General features: G+C 45.1%; 1 protein-coding gene across 1 annotated transcript in view; it reads right to left on the reverse strand.

Annotated features, from left to right (window-relative positions):
• The window catches only part of ITFG1 (integrin alpha FG-GAP repeat containing 1), a 1,870,060-nt gene that overhangs the window by 1,767,851 nt on the left and 88,020 nt on the right, over positions 1–14,189 (reverse strand). The window lies entirely within an intron of this gene.

Genomic DNA, 14,189 nt, shown 5'->3' on the forward strand with positions numbered 1-14,189 from the left:
TCCTCGTCCTCCCCTTTGGCCTCCATGGCGCGCCCGCCACATTCCAACGGGCCATGAATCATATCTTACGTCCCCACACTCAGTATGCAGGGGCCTACCTCGACGATATAGTTATCTACAGCGACACCTGGTCACAACACTTGGAGCATCTCCATAAAGTCATTTCCTCTTTGGGCTCCTATGGGTTCACGATTAATCCCGCCAAAACCACCCTGGCAGCCCAAACCGTTAAATATCTGGGATACCTCCTGGGTGAGGGCCTCATACGGCCCCAGAGCAGCAAAACAGAAGCCATCCATTCCCTCCCCTTCCCCCAGACCAGAAAAGACTTGAGGGCCTTTCTGGGCCTCCTTGGTTACTATCGCAGGTTTGTGCCCAATTTTTCCCAAAGGGCCGCCCCGCTCACTGACCTATTGAAGAAAGCCACGAAAACAGAGGCCATTCTGAAAAACCCGACTCCCCTATTGTGGCATGCATTTAACGATCTGAAGAATGCCTTGACCTCCGATCCCGTACTAGTTAGTCCGGATTACACACAACCCTTCCTCCTTCAGACAGATGCTTCAGAACAGGGTTTAGGGGCAGTACTGTCACAGAGGGACCACGAGGGGAACGAAAGACCCATCCTGTACCTCAGCAGGAAACTGTTTCCTCGAGAACGGAATTATGCCGTCGTGGAGAAAGAAGCTTTGGCGATTAAATGGGCAGTGGACAGTCTCCGTTACTACCTAGAAGGACGTGACTTTACCATCTTCACCGACCACGCCCCCCTTGAGTGGATGGCCCGGAACAAGGGCCACAATGACCGTGTCCTGCGGTGGTTCCTGGCCCTCCAACCATACCGCTTCAAAACAGTACACCGAAAAGGCACAGAACAGGGTAATGCGGACTTCCTCTCTCGCTATCCCCTATCCCCACCGGATACAAGAAAGACAGCTAGGGAAAGGGAATGTAACGGAGACCCCCTACCTCGGATCGGGCCCCCCTTCCTTACCCTGTCCAGGGAATCCTTTCCGCTCAATCCTCCCTGTTCGGACAGTCCATCCAAGCTTTCATCCACAGCCTCGGTGACCCCAGGAACCCCGCCCCTCTTTCTCTTACAGGAACCAATCCCGAACAGCGACCCACCGGAAGGACAACCCCTGATTCCCGGAAGTCCCGCCTACCCGTTCCCCGCCGGGGACAGAAAAGCCGGAAGACAGGAAGCAGAGGTCGTCGAAGGATCGTGGAAGGAGAGTCCGGCAGGAGATACGACGAAAGGAGAGGACGAGAGCGGCGAACCAGAAGAGTGGTCGGAAGACTGGTGGAGTCCCCCGGAGGAGGCTGAAGAGCGGCCGTAACTCGGATGAGAGTTAAGGCGGAGCCCGTGAGTACCAGTTTTCTTCCAGTATAGCACTCTAAAGCACCCGTGTGTACCTTGGGTTCTTTGTACATAGATGTATATAGTCTCTCTCCTGTTAGCACCCCTGCACACTAGTAGGATCTCTCAGTATCCATTGTACAGCACCTCACGCTTTGTACATAGTATCCCACTCAACCCCCTTTCCGAACACCCATCTTTCCTCGACTTGTCCTTCTTTCTCCTTGTCCCTTCTCCTCACACCCCCTCCTCTTTATCACTCCCCGGTGAAGGTTATGGCAGCAACATAGACTGTCCGCAGGTCTAACGGCTCCCTCTGTGTTTTTGTCTCATTGCCCTCCGAGGTGTCCGTCCTTCCCCCTTCCTGGGACCAACGTCGGCGACTTGGACAGCAGAAGACCTTCGGTGACGACGACCGCAACCGACGGGATCCCACATCGCTTCCACCCCCTCCTACAGAAGGCCCGCATTCTATCCTGTTGCACACCGTACCTTGGACTCAATAAAGTAGACTATTGCACACTATATACGGCCTCCTTGCCTGCTTTTCCAGCCCGCCAAATCCCAAAGATCACAATACCTCTAGTTCTACTAATTGGATTTTTGTCATTTTGATTTTGTTTTATTTATTAAATTAAGCTTTATTTTTCTAACCGGGTGTGCTATCTTTTTGTGTGGTGTTTTCACTGATTAACTGTTTGAGGTGTTGCACAAATATGTTACACATTGCCTCTTAAGTTAAGCTTGACAGCTCTGTGCCAAGCTATCAGGGGGTGAGCACAGGTTAGTTTAGGGTGTGTTTGTGACTTGCCCTGAGTGGGATTGTGGTTCCTGCTTGGACATGGTACATACCTCTGCCAACCAGAAACCCAATTTCTGACAGGGTGGCTGAGCACTTTAGAAAAGATTACTTAATTCACCTATTTCTATATGCAGCAAAACGCAGGGTTTTGATAAAGCAAACACCCAGGAACAATGCAGCCCACTGACAGTTCCCTCAGGTAAACTCCGCCTAAGTTAACCAGAAAGCACAAGGGAAAAGTCCATCCTCCATATCAATGCTTGCGTGTTCATACATTTGTTCCTTGTTAATGTCTATATCGCCAGAGGCACTTGTGTTTACTTCCCATGTCCACTTGTAATGGCACGGCAGTGACTATGGCTCCCTCAGCCCTGAAGCAATAGCGTTGCCATCAATGTAATTGATGTATTTATTTATAAAGCGCATCTAGCACTATCACAGTACAGGGGGATACTGGTGAATACAGATTTCACCACATAGCGGCCATTAAGCGTTCCTCAAAAATAGAACGGGGTGCAAGGCCTGTGCAAACAAAACGACTCTAAAAATGTGCTTTGCAAAGGGATTTTACCGTCAAACAAGCTCGGGAAGAAAATGATCTCTAGCATACAAACAAGAGATGTAATTAAAATATTTCAAGTCATGTCAATGATGAACATTATTTCCATAGCAAGCAATGCCACAATTAAAATTTATAACAAGAGGGCTACAATCAAACAATTCAATTCCCCTGTATTCCCTGGCGGTACTAGAAGCGTCATTTATTTCACTGACTGATACATACGTGTGATTTCACAGGTGTAAAAATGGAGGGCGCTGGAGTTAGTGCGCCTACACTTGTTTGTTTAGCGCCGGCATCTGCAATTATTTTATTCATCTGTGGTGTGAGAAAGACAAGCGTCTCGCAGGGAGCCTCAGGGCGCTTGGAAAATGTGTAAACAAGAACACCGGAAAAACTCAAGTAGCACTGTCGGAAAACAGGTAAACAATCTCCTCAGCCTGGACGAGAAAGCTATGGGACTGTGTGGAGCACTTAACTTCAAAAGCGCCCCTGAAGCAAATCTGTGATGGACTTTATGCGGTTTGGCACAGCTTGTCGCTCCTTGGCTGGGTCAGGAAGAGAACAATGATGCGCTGGGAGGGGGTGGTGAATCCGAGCACGCACCTGACGTCTTACTCTTTAATTAAACATTTCTTTAGGGCAGTAGAACGGAAAGGCTTGGGAAAGCCAGTGTACCGTTACTATGGAGACGGCGGAGTGATCGGATTGACTTATCCGGTTCTAATGGGCTTCCCCTGGTACAGTTGCTACAATAAAAACCGCGGGGAAATATGTAACTTCAAAACAAACCTTATTTTTAATGAGGTGTATCGGTTTTGAATAAATATACATTACAATAAAAACAGATGTTTGAAGGTTGCCGGCGTCTGGAGCGGCTGCGCATCCTTTTACACTTAAGTTCTTTTTGAAATCAGCAGTATTCAGAGAGACTTAATTAAGGAAGCAACAATAAACTGTGTAAATTGCCAAAATTCCTTCTCCTTAGGCTCCTCGCTTTAGGAGTTGCAGTACCTATCAAGAGGATGTACTGACAACGTACATGTTTCCTCAAAGCCCTCACTAGGGGTTTGATTCAGAAAGATTTCTGCGAAGAAAAGTGGAACTTATGTGCACACAAACCGATCTGCTGGTGGAAACTCCCCCATTGGCAGAAAGAGACAAGCATGCAATAGGTCTCGAATTTGCGAGAGTTTAAGCTATTGGCATTGTAAATGGCAATGCCTTTTTCTGTTTCGCTAATTAACACATAAATTGTCATTTACAATGCCAACAGCTCAAACTCTTGTAAATGCGAGACCTATTCAAAGAGGCGGCCATCATTGTCCCGGGCTGCATGGGAAGTGAAAGCGCGCATGGGGCGCTGAGTGTTGCAGGAAAGCACGTCGTGCCTGAAGTGGAGAAACTCATTAATGAAAATAGTGCTTACAGACTAAATAAGACGTACCTTGTAACAACCTAAGTAGAAGAGCGAGTCCTCACGTGAGGTTCCAAAGAGGGCTTTAAGTAGGCCGGGTCTCTCCGGATCTGAGCACCGGCAGTTTTTTTAAAGGGGAACGGGTATCTGGCTCTGTTTAGTGCCCGGAACAGTCGGTCCGTTTTTTTCCGGACTGCAGTGACAGCAGGCCATCATGTGCGCGAGCTCATACTGCACACTTCTCACTAGTGCAGAAGTTACGGCATGACGTCATGCCAGGTGAGTGTTGTAGGGGAAGGGAAATCCTTTAAAGAGAGTAATTTTCTCTCTGGATTTCCCTTCTCTTTTTGAAACGCAGGAACAGCAACATTGTCCTGGTGTCACCAGGGCTGTAAGTGGAAGCTTTTTCAATAGTATATACACGCCACAGTTGCTACTTATTAACCTGTGCAACTTACAACCATTGACAAAGCTAATAGTCCTGACTTGTAGGTATGATGTTACTTGTATCATATATCTGGATGCAGTGACAAGACCAGCAAAATACAAGTCGGGTGGCACACTATGCTCATCACAGATTTTTGGCCTACGTGTTTTTAAGCCACAACCTTAATTGCATTGGCCGCGCCCCTTTGAGAGACCCCCCAGTTATTTTTTATCCCACTTAAAGCCCTAGTTACAAATGAAGACAAGGTGGTACTAAGGCATGCCTAACAAGTCTATTAACGAATCAGAAGCCAGCATTTATGAAAGGCAATGACACAAGCCAATGACAAATATGGGCAGAGCTTTAATTCCATACTCCAATACAGCATGCCGCAGAGCAGTGCATGCGCTACCCAGCCTCGACCTAAAAAGTGGGCATTAGCAGCAATGGACTTAACTATTTGAGGAGTATGGCAGGGACAGAAAAGAAGGCTTTCCAGTGGAATGTGCTTACAAAATAAAGCACACATTTGCTAACTTGTACGTTTGTAGGCATTCACAAACATTTCACATTAATTGTCCAACCCTGAAAATTCCTCTGGGGGGTGGCAAGGACCTGGAGATCTATGTTGATACATCTCCATGCTGACGGCCTTATGTTGGTGTGTAATTACCAACCATGAAAAAAAAATAAACTTAGAAAATCATAGGTGTAAGACTTTGATTAACCGATTCCCTTGAAAATCCAGGCAAGATTTTCAGGATAACCACAAAAGATACATTAACATCCATTTTTATAAAGTCAGTGTTTATCCTGAAAGCCCTACATGGAACCTTTTTGTGGGTGGTTTCCCATCTTGCAAGCCTATCCTTGCTCATGATTTTGTATGGGGAGAGGCCATGAATGTAATTCAGGGAGGTCAATTGGAAAGGCCTCCAGAAGATCTGTATAGCTTCCATGGTGGGACTTTAGCGCACTGTGCAGTAAAACGGACCCTGCTGATAGATATTCAGAGCCCCGTCAGTAAGAGAATGGAATATTGTCATAAAGAGAGAAACTGCATACCAAAGAACTTTTCAATGGCATCAATACATACGCTAAGAAAAAACATTATATACACGAAGATAAACTCCTGTTTGACATGGACAAGTGGTCCAGAAAGGCAAGAAAGCAGAATATTACACTCCAATAACCAGAGCTCCGGCAGCTTCCAGGATCAGAGCTCACCTGTCCTAACTGAGCTGCTATGCCCCCCCCCCTCCCCAGCCTCCTAACAACTCTTGGCTTATGGCAGATGATTGAATAGGTTTTATTGAAGGATTTTGATTTATTTATAAAGTGGATCTGCCACCACACAGCTGATTCTTGGTGTCAAGCAAAAACCAGTCTATCGCAGAAACCAACAAAGGGAATTGAATGGAAAAACTTTCAGGGCTTTATCAAATGTCAAGTTATTACTGACTAGCTGTAACGTCAGTGGAAGTTTGTTCCACAGTATGGAGTCCAAAAATAAAATAAAAATTGTGTCATCCACATCATTATCATTCAATCTTAGTTGTTGGAGGAGTAAAAGTTTCCCTGATATAAACTTTAAGGATGGTAATTCAGGCTGTGCGCCAACTAGGAATTCTCCAGCCCACACAATGGTTTAAGGACCAGACACAGGACATTAAACTGTGTTATCTGCTCAATGAAGGTTCTTTCTGGTGGTCAAGGTAATAAACTTTTTCATCATGAAAAGGTGCAAAGTGATTGATTTTGTACTCCCTGCATATAAGTTTGGAAACCCAAGAACAGATAGTTGAATTTCTTATGTCGGCAGAATATAGTGAGCAACTGCTGCAGTATTTCATTCAGAAATATAGAATGGAAGTACTTATCTTAGTAAATGCAACAGCCGAAAGCAAGTAAATGGTCTGGAATCACAATTGCTCCTGGCTCCCACTACGAACTCCCTTTAACTCCTAGTATTTCTGCAGCTAAACTCCTGAGGGCCCTCTTTATATCACAACTTCCCTACAACATTCGTCTTTTCACCTGCCCCTACTCCTGAAATTGCTGGTCCCTGTTTAACATTATCTTCATGCTTTTGGACTACCTGTACCTCCTAGCTTAATTGTATCTAGGACTTAGCCTGCATCAACCTACTAGTCTAACCATATCCAGGTCTTGGTCTCCTTTTAGCTCCTGGCTTTACTTAATCCAGGTTTTGACCTGTTTGGAGCTTCTGGGCCCACAGCCCTCCTTTCTGCATCTCATCTCGCTACACTAAATGGGATGCCCTGGCCCCTCCTGGCCCTCTATCCAGTTCTTTGCCTTCTAGTAGCTCCTATCCTCACCATCACTCCAGCCCACCTTGCCTATAGGCCCTGCTTCTCAGCCCCTGGTATTCCAAGTGCAATTAACCTTCATACTTATCGTAGCCCTGGGATTGGGGCATCTCTTTGATTAACTGATGCCTACCCCTTCAGTCTTGCCTACAACTCCAGGATTTCCTTGACAGTTGCCTGCTGTTGCATACACTGGCCGTGTTGCAGCTTCTGACTCCAAATACAGCTCTTGACCAGACTAAAACCCTTGAGCTTAGGACTCCATTTAACACCAATTGTTCATGAAGCTCCAGGGTCCCTTGTCACCTGTCACACCTCTGCAATTCAATGCCTCCCTTCGCAGCTTGACCTTCCTGTAGACCCCTAGCTCCATGCATAGATATGCTGCCACTGCAGTTCTTGGCCTCTCTTTAATTTCTAGTCGCCTTACAGCTCCAGGTCACCATGAACACCATACTTCCCCTGAAACCCTTGTATTTTGATCTTCCAGTAATTGTCGAGCCAAGAACCTCTTCTTTTTACCTGCCATTCTACTTCAGGATCTAGCCTCCCTGAAACTCCTGCTTTTACTAGTGCCCCTTAAATCTACTAGATCTCTTAACAGCTCCTGGACTGAGCGGTCTTTTCAGTTTCCAGTGGCCCAGCAACTCCTGAATCGGATGCTCACAAAGAAACAGGGCCACTGAAATTATGAGATTCTGCAGCGCTGCAATTTTTCGCATTATTATGGATTTGCCGCATTTTTCACATAATCCATCAACTGTCGCATAATCTTCACATTTTAACAAAAAACACAATTATATTTCTAGCTCAAACGGTTCAAAAGGTAATAAGAATGCTGTGGAGACGACACTTTGGGCTAGATCTATGGGAGACATGCAACAGCTCATGTTGCAATCCTCAGGGGGAGCTCTTATGGTTAGACATGGAGAACTGCCCTAGTAAAGAATGTACCTTGTTATCCCTCACTCCCGGGCCCAGAGGGGAGATCAGATGCCATGAAAGAGCAACCGTATTGATTCAAACTAATGCGATGTTATGTGAATGGGGGGATTCTGTCGACAATGGCTGGGTTTTTATGCGACCAACAGTTGTAGTGTTGTCTGTTGAATGTATTTGACATATAAAAATAAAGAGATTTGGGAAAAAAAGGTAATAAAAATGCAGCGACACGTGTTGCCACGCAGTGGAAGCGCTTTGCAAAGCTGGACTGCTTACCTTTCTGTTGCTTAAATTTATATTAGGGTGTTAAACTGGTACTAATAATGACGTAATATTACTACAAAACGTGGCACATTATGCTGCATAATTTGGCTTTTCTTGCTGCATAATTTATGCAACCCTGCCGCATAATTTGGCCCTCTTCTGCCACGTTATTCCAGTGGCCCTGCATAGAAGGTCCCTGCACTTAATGGCCTCCTTGCAGCTCCCATGAAGTTTCTGGCCCACATTTGGCTCCTTGTTTGAGGGATCTGCACAGCTTCTGAGCTCCCTCACCTATTTGTCCATTCCAGGCATGACCAGCTTATCCAGTACTGGTTTCTGGTTTGCATCCAGGTAGCTGAAGTTATGGGTGTCCTTTCCTTGTTATGTGTTTGATGGGAAAGTAATTTAATCCTCTGTGCTTGAGATATTTTGAGTTGTGCTGTTTCTAGTGTGATACGACTACAGCCTCTGTCCAGAAGTCGTATCTTCTATATGTGCTAATTCTTGCAGGAATATAATGTTGTCGCTACAGTCTTAGTCTCATTACTTCCCCAAAGAGGACTGGTGTAATGTGTGATTTCAGATGCGTACTTAATGGATGTAGTATAGCATTTCAAGCTATCAGCTTTCAATATAGTCTGGAGGATACGTGGTAGGTCTGTATCTACAATGTGACATCTAGAAATTCAATGGATGATAGGCTGTAATGACAGGTGAAATGCAGAATGTAGTTATTATTGCTAAGACAAGAAAAGATCCCATAAGGTGTCTATTCCACCTTCTGATATTGAATGCTGTGAGCAAGTTCATGGTTATTTTCATTGAGGGTTATGTGAGGTAATCAATAAGGAATTATCACAGATATCTTATCATTCTAACGTCCTGAATAAAGACAATCACAAAGGGAAATATAAAAATTAGAATTCGAAGTTGTCACAATTCACCATTTAAAGACCCACGTCCCTAGTGGTCTTCTGAACACTGAACCTAGGACGATGGAATAGTGGAAACAACCCCAAATTAAGAGCAAAGGTTTGGCGGGTCAGCCTTGCTTTTAAGTAAGCCTTGGAAAAACTCAAAAATGATCAATATCTGGATTCCGAATTACGTGCATTCGTTTTCACTGGAGAAAAGAGCTCCGACACCAATTACTGAAGGCAAGCTTCAGTGGTGAGTGGCACCGGATGCAGCTAAAGAAAGCAGCAATAGACATACATTTGTTTAGTTCCCGAGGCACCAAGAAGCTTTACATCTCTTCTTTAAGTCAAGTAGCTGCGTTGTATTCTACCTGGGTTTATGTCGACGGGCGCGTATTTGCAGTTCATGCTTATTTATGAGAAATTGCCATTGCACAAAACACATAACGTTTCTGGGGCGGAACTGGGAGAACGTTTTTGGGACTCAAAAGAATGCAGGTGGATTCCTTTTCAACCTTTTCCAAAACATGTTTTCCTTATAAATAATATTTTTTAAAACGTTATTTATGAATAGAAAAAAAATAGGTCGCACAACCCATATACACATGACCTTTACATCGACATGTTGGTACAATCAGTTATACATCTCTAAGTCCATAAAAGCAATATCTTGCATCACCAGTGACAAACAGCTGTAACAGTTTAATACATTAAAACTCCCTACTTTCCTGAACAGCATCTATGTTATCTGGAGATACGCCATAAGATCAGACCACATATTATTGGCTCTCGCTGCCCTGGCAGTAAGTGCAGTGTCGTCCAACTCATTTGAATAATTAGTTCCCTCAGTCAATCAGAATATTTAGGAATCCGGTAACAAAGCCCTCCCAGAGTCACTCTCCTCTTCACTGTATTAGCAGCATAACAGAGGAACAGTTCTCTTATGAAAAGATTCACCTCAGTTAATCCCAGCAGTCATACCTCAGATGCTGTTTTGCCCACCATTTCATATAAACCATTCCTGACCTCCAGCTAAAACCCATTGATGGCTGGGTATAAGCACCCTAGATGCAGAACGTCTGACCCCTACCACTCTACGCCACATAGGACACACATCCAATACTGAAGAATCCACTGTGTGTACTTTAGGAAGGGTAATATGCACCCGATGGAACATTTATAGTAAAATAGCTTATGACCATAGACACCTTCACAATCTGCAGACAGGAACGTCTCCACTGTTGGCCTGTAAGTGCATGACCCAGATCCCTTTCCCAAACATGTCCCTGGTTAAATCATGTTGTGGGGGTTATGTTTGGGGCGACAGATACTTCCACTGTAGAAGTGTGGGGAGGGGGGTGTTTGATCATGGGCTTCACACATAGTCCGACCGTTGGGGTAGTTCATTCATTTTATGGTAGAAATATGTTAACCACCATTGAAGCATCTATCAGTATAGTTTATGTTACGTGCCCCCCAATAGAACCGGACGTAGAAATAGCAGACCTCTCCCTTAGGCAAAGGTGATTGCCCCGCTCCAAGACAAGGAAGAGGACACTCATCTACTGTGTCGCCGAAAACATTACGAACCTCGAGAGAGGGAGGGAGACATGCAAGGTCCTGCACTTCTATGTTCACCTTGTAATATGGTAATGCTCCCTAGCGGACGGTCCCTTCGTGGAACGTCAACGGCTTTCTGAACTAAGTAAAAAGCAGGGTGGTCGCGCAATTTATTAAGAGACATATTTCAGATCTGCTCTTACTCCTCGAAGCCCGTTCAGCCAGAAATCATTGCCATTGACTAAATAGGGGACAATACAGCTTACTGGGGTTGCATGACAGAGGTATGCATTGGCTGCCTCTACAATGCAGTCCCAACCACAAATTTGTTTTAACCACGCATGCCTTTACCACGCATGCCGTTACAATGGTTTTCGTTGGAAAGGCATTATTGCTAATGAAATATGCGTGGTAAATTCAAAACTAGACGTTCCCAGCTACTAGCCCATCCAACCAGCTCCACTCGGAATCACCTGAAACACCCTCCAATTTCAGCCAAAAAAAGTGCAAAACCACTCAATCCTATAGGCCCCAATGCAGGTGTGTTAGGATTTCCAAACTAGGCCCAAAGCCACCCTTCCCATGGACTGATTTTTGCCAAAACATTCCCACATACAGTAGACATCCCCAACCGTCAGTGACAGAAGCCGATTTCACCTGGAGCAACTGGAACCATCCCAAAAGCATTTCTCAAGAACCTCAAAAAGGGGCATATTGGATAACATTGGACACCAGCACCTCAGAAACAATTGTTTTTCTAGCAGAGCCACTTCTCTGATCCTTTTTGAAGTTGGAGGGACACAAGCCCCACTAGTCTCCGACTTGATCCAAAGATCCCCATGCCCATTCAAAAACAAGCAAAATTCAGCCAAGACAAGTCAAAAACACACCAACTCGCAGCCAGACTTCACCAACTCCTATATGCACGAAACTGAAACAGGCCAGGTGCCCTAAACTCAGGGAACCCTAGCCCATTCAAACCCTAAGCTCCAAAAACTACCCCGACCCACCCCGTCCTGAGCTCTAAGACCAACTCCCCTAAAAACTACTCCCTCCTCCCCCAAACCTGGCCCCAGCCCCTTTTACCTGTCCACGTTGAGCTTTCTGTCCCACCGCGTTCTGTTCTAACGCTTCCTGTTCCTCTCTAAGCCCCATCCGGACATCTAGACCGCTCACTGCCTTAACCACGCATATACAGATCTAATTGCTGAACACAGAGGTAAAGATCCTGGCCAAAGTGTAGGCACTTTATCTAGCAAACATCATCCCAAAGATAGTACACCGGGACCAGGCAGGATTCACACTAATTCTGGACATGCATCATTCTGTCCTCCTGCCTACACAGCTGGTTAGATTACCAACGAGACATGCAACTACTCCTGGTGATTGTATCTCTAGACGTGGAGAAGGCATTTGATTCCATATATTGGCAGTACCTTTTCCCGGTCTTGGTCAGGATGGGATTTGGTCTAACCTTCTGCCAGTGAATTTGGCTCCTGTATAGAATGGAACATTCTCGGAGTTCAGCTTTGTAAGGTGGACAGGTCAGGGATACCCCCTCTCACTTCTCCTGGTAGGCCCAGAAAAAGTGTTTCTGTATGCAGAAAACATACTATTGTACCTGGACATCCCAATTATGTCACTCCCAGTGGTTCTATCGGTATTTATAAACTTTGAGAAATACACGGGCTACAAAATTAACTGAGGCAAATTATTATTATATATCTAATGGGCACTTTGCCTCCGGTGATCCTGATCCCATATGAAATAGCGACCTCCAGGGAGGGCGTCCGTTATTCTTGGGAGAAATTTAGAGGTTATATATAAGGCATTCCTAATAGATGTAGACTGGTGGAGATGAGTGCCTCTCTCGATAGTGGGATGGGCAGCACTCTTTAAAATGATCAGGCTGCCCAAATTTTTATAGGTACTTCAAAATACCCCATGTCCAGTACAGCATGTGTTCTTCAATAAAGTAGAAAGCACACTAAAGACCCTCCTGTGGGATAGGAGACATTCACGTATAGCCCTTCAAACCCTACAAAGGAACATGTACAATGGTGGCATTCGCTCCCAGAAATCAGGGCATATTACTGGGCCTCCCAGCTCCAGGCAGTAAATGAGTGGTGCTTTGCACCTAGGTCAGACACAGCGACACAACTGGAAAGGTCCATCAGGGAAGACAAATTCCATATACATTGCCTCAATGGTAAGAGGTTTCAACCTCTCATGCTCCGACCTACGAAAACTACCCTGGAGGCCTGGAATGAAGTTAGGGCCTACATGGGATGGAGGGAAAGCTCTCCGAATGACCCCAATGTGAATGAGAAATTAAGTAAAAGAGCTATAAGGCTTGTCGAGAACGACCCTTTGGGATCTGATTGGGACAGTGACACTCAGAGACCAGGGGGAAAAGCAAGATAAAGTCCTTCTGTGACCTACAGGCAGAATATGATTTGCATGATTCACAATTTTTTGGGTATATTCAGGTGCGCAATGCTCTGCAGGCTGAGGGAATACCTGGGATAAGATGGATGACTGTAAGCTCTCTCGAAAGTATGGTATTCCTGGAGGAGATTCCATCTCAATGGCATATCACACTCTTATTAAAAATAGGCCTGATAGCCTCTGCCCCTACAGAACACAGGGGATGTGGACCTCAGCCCCATGGATGACATAGATTGGGAGGCAGCGCTGATGCACCCTGAGAAGTGGTAATTAAAATGAGCTAGAGGTTTATACAATTCAAGATCCTCCAGAGCGTTTACTATACTAGATCCCAGTTTTTCACAACGGGGGAGGTCACAAACCCCCCAACTGTCTGCGATGCGAAGAGGCAAGGGGCACCTTCTTACATATTATTAGTAATTAGTAACTCTCCATACTTACAAGCATACTGGAAAGAAGTGGCCATAGAGCTAGCAGACATCCTGGGAACCCACATCCCATCCACGTCACAGTTCCTAATCCAAGGAACACAGTGCAACATAGACCTACGCAGAATCAACTCATTTTGTCCGCCCTCAGTTTAAGCATAGCGAAAAGAGAAATAGCTAATAAGTGGGGAAGCCACATCCCTTCCACCAAGAAACAATGGAAAGATGCATTGTATGGAGGCAGAAAGAGTAGTTTATGAGGCGAGGGGCTGCCCTTGAAATTTCAGGTGTGGGGCAGTGGAGAACATACCCAGCTTATGTAGTCACTAGACGGAAACAGTCGGACATCCGAAGACAGCCAAGTGACAGGGGTACATCCAGATATAGAGTGGAGACAAGAAGAGGGGTCGGAGAGGGAGCCCTGCTACTTAGCGCAGAAGCTTATTCTTAGAAAGAGATGCACTGATACCACAATACATGGTGTACTCACATACCTTTATTGTAATGTATGGAATGGTGATATGCTTTGTTGTTGTTAAAAATATAACAACAAAACTTTTTTTTTAAAGTTGCTCTGTTCTCCAGAATAATTTTAACTTATTCTATAGAGCGCACATACTTTTTAACATGGGTAAATGCTTCTCTGGGATAACCTACCTAACGTACAAAGCAGTGTCTCTCTCTCCAACTATTGAATCAAAAGAACTCAAAACAAGAATAAAACAAACTGTTAGG

This window comes from Triturus cristatus, chromosome 12 (assembly GCF_964204655.1).
Source record: "Triturus cristatus chromosome 12, aTriCri1.1, whole genome shotgun sequence".
In the NCBI taxonomy this organism is placed as follows: Eukaryota; Metazoa; Chordata; class Amphibia; order Caudata; family Salamandridae; genus Triturus; species Triturus cristatus.